Source organism: Lathyrus oleraceus, chromosome 7 (genome assembly GCF_024323335.1).
Source record: "Lathyrus oleraceus cultivar Zhongwan6 chromosome 7, CAAS_Psat_ZW6_1.0, whole genome shotgun sequence".
Lineage (NCBI taxonomy): Eukaryota > Viridiplantae > Streptophyta > Magnoliopsida > Fabales > Fabaceae > Lathyrus > Lathyrus oleraceus.
In genome coordinates this window covers 536,594,447-536,604,531 of record NC_066585.1, presented here as the reverse complement: position 1 = coordinate 536,604,531, position 10,085 = coordinate 536,594,447, and the positions used below count along the sequence as shown (strand labels likewise).

Sequence of the window (10,085 nt, the reverse complement as noted above, 5' to 3'; positions counted from 1 at the left end):
AATACATTTCGATTTGAGGTATGATGCCAACAACATAGATTTTTTTATCATTGGGGCTATCAATGGAAATCAAATTTTAATGCCCCTGCTAGGTGGTTTTGGGAATATATTTGGGTTGTTCCAAGTCATTGAAAGGTTCAGATTTTTCGACACATGATACTCCGTCCATGATTTATCAATGTTTTTGTTGGAAAGGTGATGGAGCCTTGCCCCGGTCTGGCTATATCGTGAGTACATTTATGAGAGGTATGAATCATTAGTTGAAAGGAACATAATTGTCTGCAATCAGTCCTGCACCTTTATGAAAGACAAGAGTGAATCTTGAGGACTAAAGGATTCGTCCGCTTACTGTTTCAAAAGCAATTTTACCACTTTATTGAAACATGCATTTTATTTTCTCCAATAGTTTTTTAAAAGTGATGTTTATCAAAAATAAAAGGTTATTTGCAAACAAACAGATAAAATAAAAAAATGATTTGGGCACACTTTGTTGAGAAAAATTCTCTTTTATTGATTTGACCCTTAAATGGGTGATTGTACATAAAGACGCAATTCCTTAATGAGGTAATTGATGTGCATAGAAAACAAAATGGCAATGAGAATTGAGGTCTTATTGAGTTTCCACACTGCTATAATCCTTATGTCTTTGATAGCTCGAGCACTTTGCTTTTGAAAAGTGAGGTAGATCGATTCTTTGTCTTCGAGGGTATGTCAGATGTCTGTAAGTACAACTCTTTGCCTTGGAATTAATCCCTAACTTTTTCCTAGACCGCCCTTTCGGGTTTTCGATCCACCGGGATACCCATTTTTGCCTGAGTCGCCCTTTCGGGTTTTCAACTCAGCGGGCTTTTTTAATTTATTTTTTAGAATTGTGACTGCCAAGTCATTGGTCATTTGAAGAACGATCCAACATAACCTTTGAATTTTTCAAGGTTCCTTCTATGCTTCGGGATGTGTGCAAATAATATCATGTGGTTGATCTACAGACGGGATGCTTCGTCTTGTAATTTGAATGTGTAGTCAGATCAACTGAACACTACCCTGCCCCAGGTTTAACGTAAGGGTTTTTTAGATCCGAAAGAAACTCCTACTTCTAGGCTCGAAGTGGTTGACTAGGGATTAACTCCTTATCTCTCCAGTGTTTGGGAATTTGAAACAATGCTTGTACATCATCAGTAGGATTTTATCCGAAAGCATACAGTCAGCAATTATGGGTATTTTATTTTCGTCATCCTCCCTCCAATTTTGCTAAAACAACAGTTTGATAAACGAGGTGAGGTGGAGAACATGGATGTATTTTTTTTAATATGAGAGAAGAAAAATGAGCGAACGCGAGATAATTTGTGAAAAACATGCGTCATTACTTCATTAATATTACCATTAAAGACAACAAAATTTAAAAGCAAGTAGCATTCAACAGCAAGGAAATTATAAATGCAAATGAAAACAAATCGGTCTAGTGATTGCCAATGTTAAGGATGTCTTCCTGTTTGAACCACTGGCCTTATGAGATACTCCCTTGAAGTCTTCGAACTTATTCAGACGAGAGGTTGACGTGCACCAACAGATTTCCGTCTGGAAAAGATATGTACTTTTTGTCAATCAACTGTTGAACCTTGGCTTTGAAAGCGTTGCAGTCTTCGGTCGAGTGCCCTATTGACCCAGCATGATATCCACATTGCACATCGGGATCATATCCAGGTGGGTATGGTTCTGACAATGGCCTGAGAGACTTGGGCTCCACCAGCGAGCTTTAAATCAGATATGGCAGAAGTTGACTGTATGACATAGGAATTAGATCAAGAGGAGCATTCCTTCTTTTCAGATTGTTTTGAGGCCTATGCTGGTTCAGATGCTAATTCTGATATCCTTGACCACGAGATCTTTGATTTGTATGATGGACAGTCCATGGTTGCTTGGATGGTGCTTTAGGCCTTGTCGGTTGCCAATAAAGATAACGTGGTGTTGGAAATGGTGATTGTTGAGAAGGTGAAGAACCATAAGGTAAGGCCGGTGCATCGTGAGAATACTCAACATCTGCCATGACTACATTTATTTCATCATCTTCTTCCTTTTGGGAATCGCTGAGGGATTCTGTCTCGCTAGCTTGGTTGCTCGAGGCTCCTTGGATTCTTCCCCTTTTTAGGGCACTCTCGATGCATTCTCCAATTGTCACTAAGTTAGCGAAGTCTGATGCTGCACTGCTAATCATCCTTTCGAAGTATGGACTTTGCAGGGTGTCTCTGAATAATTCCATTAATTCTTTGTCTAAGAGAGGTGGCTCAACGCAAGCCGCTAACTCTCTCCATCTTTGGGCATACCCTCTGAAGGATTCATTGCTCTCTTTAGATAAGGCTCTTAGTTGTATGCAATCAGGAGCTATGTCCGAATTATATTTGTAGTGCTTCAAGAAGCCGTTAGCTAGGTCCAACCATGATTGAATATGATTCCTTTCTAACTTCATGTACCAACTTAATGATGCCCCAATCAAACTGTCCTGGAAACAGTGAATCATCAACTTATCATCGTGGGCATGAGAGGTCATTTTTCGACAAAACATCACCAAATGGTGCTTTGGACAGCCATCCCCTTTGTACTTCTCAAACTCTGGTGCTTTGAATTTTGCGGGTATAACCAGGCCAGGTACCAAACACATGTCTAAAGTATTCAGTTCAAGAGTATCTTGTCCTTCTATGGCCTTGAGTCTTTTCTCTAGCAAGCAACATCTTTTAGCAATCTCATCATTTTGTGGTTGTTCAACATTAACCACTAGGCTTTTTCCATGGGAATCTGGCACGGAGAATGCAAAATTGTGATACTCAACAGCATCATGACGTGAGGAATCTTGAACAACATGACGTTCTTGTACCGTGGAGCTATCAACTGGGGTTTGCACAAGCCGAGGTTGGGTAAGGCCATTTACTGTAGCTAGCATAACATTCTCAACAACTACAACCTGCTGAATGTTGTCTTCCTTCTTTGCTAAAACTATCATAGCTTCCACAAGTTGGTCTAGCTGATTTTTCATTGAGTCAACATCTCCTCTTAATGCAATGTGACTTTGCTCCAATGGATCCATGGTCTTCTAAGAGCTACTTCAAGTCTGATATGAGTGTCGAGAAATCAACTGTAGGTTATGGACGAAGGATGGATGAGTTTTTTGGTATTTATTTTTTGGTGAAAAATGATATGAAATGTATGATGATGAATGCAAATGCAATGATATGTGCATGAGTATAGTGACATGTTCAGGATCACAAGTTCAAAGCGTTCTCAGATGGATCAGAATAACGGATAAATGACGAGTATCTCTGATTAATGGAACCCCATGGGTAGGCTCTACAGTTGGTAGGTTCCCAGAGTCATGGATATTTCTTGAGGACGTCACTGCCGTGACGAAGATTTGTCGGACAATAATATCCTTAAGAAAATCTCGTCTAGGTGAGGTCTTCGTATTATCCAAACAAGGAAAACTCGATAAGGATTCTACTACACGACTCTCGAGTCCAGGGTTCTAACAAGGCTCTCAGAGTCATAGATCGAGGTTGGAAATATTATTGTAAGATAGTAATACGTCCAAGGAATCTCATTTGATTGGGGCTTTCGTATTAAACCAACAAGTCTGAAACTTCGTAGGTTAATACTACATAACCGCTGGATATAGTGGGTTAAAAGGTCCCTAGAGTCATTGATCCAACTTGAGAATACTATCGTCATGACGAAAACTCGTCGGGCAATAATATCTCAAGAGAATCTCCTCTAGGCGGGGTCTTCGTATCTTCCCAACAAGGAAGACTCCTTGTGGGCGCCCACTATGCAACCACCAACTTAATCTTATGGTTTTTCTCAGACTCGGGTGGAGAGTCTATCTCACAAAGAACCCCTAACAGAGAGCCCCAAATAAGACATAGTCAATAAATCACAATACAATAATTACAACAGAATAATTATAACAGAATAAAAATAACAAACAAACAAGCAAGATGGTCGCGGAAAAAATTACGTTCGAACAGAGTCGCCACCGAACTTTATTTATCCCAATGAAGGAATAGGAAAATATCGATAAAACCTGTAGGGAATAGAATAATGGTCGTCGCAACTATATTTGGGTTCGGGAGTGGATTACGTAAGGGGAAGGTGTTAGCACCTCTTACGTCTGTTGTACTCAACGGGAACCTTTTAGTTCTAGTTTGCGTTTCGAGTGTTAATTTATGTTTGTTTGTTATCTTTAGGTTATAAAATTATTAAAAATAGAAATGGATGAGAACCTCAAAAAAGGGAAAAGGGGAGGTTTTTTATTAGTGTGCTTGCGAAGATATAGCAATCTTCTGCCTACGTATCCTTATGGCATAATAAGGAAATCAGAGCATTCGTAGTTCGGGGAACTACGACTGGTTGGTGTCTTTTATCGAACAGCTGTTTAGATCGCGTTCTAAAGGCTAAACGTTGGCTTGTCTACTCTCGGCGGAGGCTTAAACACTAGTTTGTTGTGCTCATTAGAAGGGATTAAACAATGTTCTTTCTGAAAAGAGTTTTGGTCACACGGGGGTGACAAGTTGAGTTGATATGTTTGATGTTTTGTATTTTGGTTGGATGGTCGAGTAAGACAACTCGTATCCTAACAATCGGGAAAGGGAATAGAAGACTCTAGACCGCTTTCTTTTTCATCCTTAATTGTAAAAGGATTTAATAATGATTAAGGTGTTTTGAATGGATGACGAATAAACGACAAGTACTTGAATGGCTGAGTAAGACTATTCATATCCAAGCATTTGAGAAGAGGAATTGAAAACTCAAGACCATCTCCCTTTTCATATAATTTTTGTGAAAATGATTTGATTAAGTCGTATGTTTGTAAAAAATGACAATTGTTTGACTGACCGAGTAAGAGAACTCGTATTCAAACAATTGAGGAGAGAAGTTGAAGACTCAAAGTCATCTCCTTTTTCATTTAGCTTATTATGAAAATAATTTGATTTAATAGGGTTTAGAAGTTTGTATAGGAACGACAATTATTTGAATAACCAAGTAAGAGAACTTGTATTCAAATAGTCGTGGAGAAAAATTGAAGACTCAAAGTTATCTCCCTTTTAGTTTCTTGTTATAAAAGAATTTGATTTGTTTTTGCTTAAATGGATTAGAAATGACGACCATTTGACTAACCGAGTAAGAAAACTCGTATTCAAATAATCGAGGAGAGGAGTTGAAAACTCAAAACCATCCCCCTTTTCATTTTCAAATGGAGTGTCGTTTAGATGTGATTGAGTATTTTAATTTAACTTTCGATGTCAGATCGAGGTTTTAAAAATTGCATTCTTGTGAATGAATTGAATTTATTTAGTGAATGGTCCATTTAATCGATTAATTAAAACCGAATGGGTCTCATTGTAAGAAAGCCCGAGAGTAAGCCATGTGAGGTTGATGGCGATGCTTTTACAAGCGATCGACTTACATAGGTGTTTTGAAAAATGGGCTCGACTTTGAATCGAGAGGTTTTATTTGTTTTTTTTTTTAAAAAAAATGGTTTGAATTGATGGCATGGGAATTATAATCTTTTTTGATTTTTTAAGTCTTTATCATTTTTAGGTTCATTTTAAGATGAGATGAAGGATGTACAATGATATAAAGTAAATATAAAAAATAAATGTTAGAAGCGGAATTTAAAAGAGTTAGATGTTAATTGCGGTAATTAAAAATTAGAGTTAATCGTTAAATGTTAGGTGTTAATTGAAATCAACATGGAATAATCAAGAGAATTGCAATAAAATATTAAATCTAAAACAGATAACTAAAGTTTAAACAATTTAAAAAAGTATCATTAAATTAAAACTCAAAACAATATTAAACCATCCAAAATCTCAATTCTAAACTATTATCCAAAATATTAATTTGAAAATATTAATAAAGATTAAATTCTAAAATCATTCTAAATTAAAATTCTAAAATAATTCTAAATCAACTTATAGTTCTAATTAATCTACAATTATTTAAAAATATATATCTAATTAAATTCTAAAATATTTTCAAAGATTAAAATCTAAAATAATTCTAAACTAAATTCAAAAATTCTAAAGTAATTCTAAATCGACTTATAATTCTAATTAATCTACAATAATTTCTAAAAAAGGAAAACTAATTAAATTCTAAAATATTAACAAAGATTAAATTTTAAAATCATTCTAAATTAAATTAAAAATTCTAAATGAATTCTAAATCAACTTATAATTCTAATTAATCTAAAATTATTTCTAAAAAAGATCTAATTAAATTCTAAAATATTTTCAAAGATTAAAATCTAAAATCATTCTAAATCAAATTAAAAATTCTAAAATAATTCTAAATCAACTTATAATTCTAATTAATCTACAATTATTTCTAAAAAAAGATCTAATTAAATTCTAAAATATTTTCAAAGATTAAAATCTAAAATCATTCTAAATTAAATTAAAGATTCTAAAATAATTCTAAATCAACTTATAATTCTAATTAATCTACAATTATTTCTAAAAAAAGATCTAATTAAATTATAAAATATTTTCAAAGATTAAAATCTAAAATTATTCTAAATTAAATTAAAAAATCTAAAATAATTCCAAATCACCTTATAATTATAATTAATCTACAATTATTCCTAAAAAAAGAAATCAAATTAAATTCTAAAATATTTTCTAATTAACATTCTAAAAAAAATCAGTATGGGCCTAAAAAGAACCAACCAATCGAAATATACAACAAATAATAATAAAATAAAATAAAAATAAAATAAAATGAACAGGGGTCACCCATCCGAAAATGGGGTGCTAAAATAAATAAAAGCTCAATTGGGCCTGGACTGGAGGCCCACCGCTGGAAAACAAGTTTCTCCATATGAGGGAGCCCTTTTCGCCTAAAGCCAGCAGAAAAGCGCTTAAGCGCTTCATTTGTCAAAAAACAACTCTCTCTCTCTTCCTCTCAGAGCAAACACAAGCTCTGCAAACTTCTAAACACCTCTGACTTCAACCTACCGGAAAAGATGGCGGTTGCCGGCCAACGGCGGCGGCGCCACCTTCTTCTTCGGCGAACCACCACTCAAAACCTAAATCTCAAATACCAACTCCCCTTTATTCACGCTCGCGGTTGCGGATCCGGCCACAAAAACAACAAAATCCCAACCACAAACCCAAATCGGAAACCCTAAAACAGAAAACCCAATTCGCACAAAACGAAATTAAACCCAAGATCTACGGAGTCTCAAGAAATTACCAAAGGAAAAAGGATCAACGAGAAGAGCTCTATATCAAGACGAAATTAAAAGGGAAAGAAGAAACTCAAGACTACCTACACGGAGAGATTTTGGCGTGGTTCCGGCGACAAACTCGAAGGTAATGTAATTATCTTCTAATTCCTTTAGAGTTGCCTCCTACTCCTCCTTTGCTTTAGATTCAGCTTATAGCTTAACCTTGCTCAAACTCTGGTGATAAGTTTAAGCGGTTGATGAAAAAAATGAGCTTTAGGTTTTTTTTCGAAATATATTGTTACTGTATATTCTGGGTTCTGAAAAAAAATTGCTCGGTTGTTGCTGTTAACTTTCTAGGATTTTCCTTAGAAATTTTGCTCTGTGTTTGCTGTTGTGTTCTAGGTTTTTTTTTTAGAAAATCTCTTACTGTGTTGTCTCTTTGGAGTTAACAGAGAAAAAAAACTTTGAAAATTTCTTCTGGATTTTTATCAAAACGTTCCCCCTTTTACTGTTAATTTGTTGTTGTTATATATGTGATGAATGTTGAGGTTCTGAGATAACTTGTTAAGTTATCCTTTTTCCAGATTTTGTGGGATAATTACCTTATGGATTTAAGGTTGTTGATGTGGATATTGCAAAGTGTTCTTGAGTGTTCTCCTTGGTTTACTGGGTCACCAAATAATCCGTTTATTTTATGGTTTATTTTCCAGTTTGTTTTAAGTGCTTATTTTGATAAGCAGTTTTTTTTTAACTTTGAATTTGGTTTTGCATTTGCAGGTGAAGTGATGTTGAATTGATTGAAAAGGGGCGCTGGCTTTTTGAGTTGGGGCACTACATGAAGGGACCATTGGCTTTGGAGAAAGTCTCTGAAGACTACTTCAAACCATTAGACTCCATTCAATTATTTTCAGAATTTTAGATTATTTTTGTAACCTGTAAATTAATCGAATGCTCCTTTGGATTTTTGTGTAAATTTGGATTATTTGGAGTTTTTTTTTAATATGTAAATTTAATTTGAAACTTCCTTTTTTTTGGAGAACTATGTAACTACTTTTTTGGGATTATCAGCAAGATCTTTTTATAATTTTAATTTAAGCTCTATTAGAGTAACTTGTAACATTTGGACTTAATTGAAATATGATTTGGAATATCACTTGGAACATTATTTGGAACATGATTTGCGCAATTAGTCTTTTTTTTTTTAAATTCTAAACCTTGCCTTAACACTCTAATAGTATTAATCAAAAGAAAATTTACTATAATTTAAATTGAAAATGGATTGGGCTCAACAATGCAATTTAATGGACTTTTAATTTGATTGATTTTAACACATTAATATTATCAAAAATAAAATGTGCCAAAAATTCCTAAGATAAAACAGGTCACAAAAATGTTGCACTTTCAAACTTTGATCCTAAAAACCAATTAAATACTCGTGCATGTGATATCTTAATCTTAAACCAACATACTCACTTAGAAAAGATACAAGTTTATTTTAAGGATTTTTTATGAATGGTTTAGAGATTTGGCAGATGTATTTGAGACGTGCAAATGGGTTTAATGATGAGTGATCATAAAAATATCCATGGCTCTTAATACCTTACCAATAATCAAATGGACTTTGAATTAGTAATGTAAAAAGATTCAAACCACATTTTAAATTATGGACACGTTTATGCGAATAGGCCTTTGAAACAAAGAGATCTCACGGGTAAACCAAAATGGGCTTTGTTAGCCAAAAATGCACATACCATCCCATGCTTCAGTAAGACAAACGCAACAGATATTTGCTTAAGGAATCTTTAACATATGAAGGTGTCCTTGAAGACTTGATGTCACCAAAGGGCTGAGAAACCTTAAGATGAAGCTTATGTCTTAAGATAAGATATATGTCTTATAGCATTGGATAGTGAATGCTGGTTGAAGATTTTTCCTTACCCGGACAAAATTGGGGTATGACAGCTGCCCCTATTGAATTACCTCAAACCGGAAAGTAAGAATAACAACAGTCTTTATGCGTTCGCGGTGGGAGATAATTAAATATAAGAAGACCCAAATTTTGTCCTAGGGAATGACAGGAAGAAAATACAGGAAGAAAATGCGGTGAGAAATGGCAAAAGACATTATCCCACAATAAAATGGAACAACCAAGACTTTCTGTGAGTCATCAGAATAGTATTTTATTTATCTTAGTCGAGATATGTGGAATGGCATCCCTAGCTAAATCTCAAGACTTTCCAGGATTCTAGAATAATATAAAGGAAATCTGGCATGAGACTCTTATTTTGACGAAGCAGCATCTCAAATAATAGCAATGAGATTCTCTATATCGAATCGAAACAGCATCTTATATGATAGAATTAAAATATTCCAGCAAGGGGAAAATACTTTAATTGAATCTAAGACTCTCCGAGGATATTAGAGCAGTATCTCTAAAAAATCTGATAATGAGACTCTTCATATTGATGAAGCAGTATCTCAAACAGTAAAAGTGAGATTCTTTGTATCAAGTCGAAACAACATCTTATATGATAAAATTAGGATATTCCAGCAAAGGAAAAAATACTTTAATTGAATCTAAGACTCTCCGAGGATACTTAGAGCGGCATCTCTAAAAAAATCTGAAATGAGACTCTTCATATTGATGAAGCAGTATCTCAAACAGTAAAAATGAGATTCTCTGTATCGAGTCGAAACAGCATCTTATATGATAGAATTAAAATATTCCAGCAAGGAAAAATACTTTAATTGAATCTAAGACTTTCCGAGGATACTTAGAGCAATATCTCTAAAAAATATCTGAAATGAGACTCTTCATATTGATGAAGCAGTATCTCGAACAGTAAAAATGAGATTCTTTGTATTGAGT

General features: G+C 34.4%; 1 long non-coding RNA gene across 1 annotated transcript; it reads left to right on the top strand.

Moving 5' to 3' along the window:
* Positions 1-6,919: 6,919 nt before the first annotated feature.
* On the top strand, positions 6,920-8,366 carry LOC127107738 (uncharacterized). Its single transcript, XR_007795811.1, has 2 exons — positions 6,920-7,361; positions 7,994-8,366. It is a non-coding gene; the product is annotated as an uncharacterized LOC127107738 (long non-coding RNA).
* Positions 8,367-10,085: the final 1,719 nt, after the last annotated feature.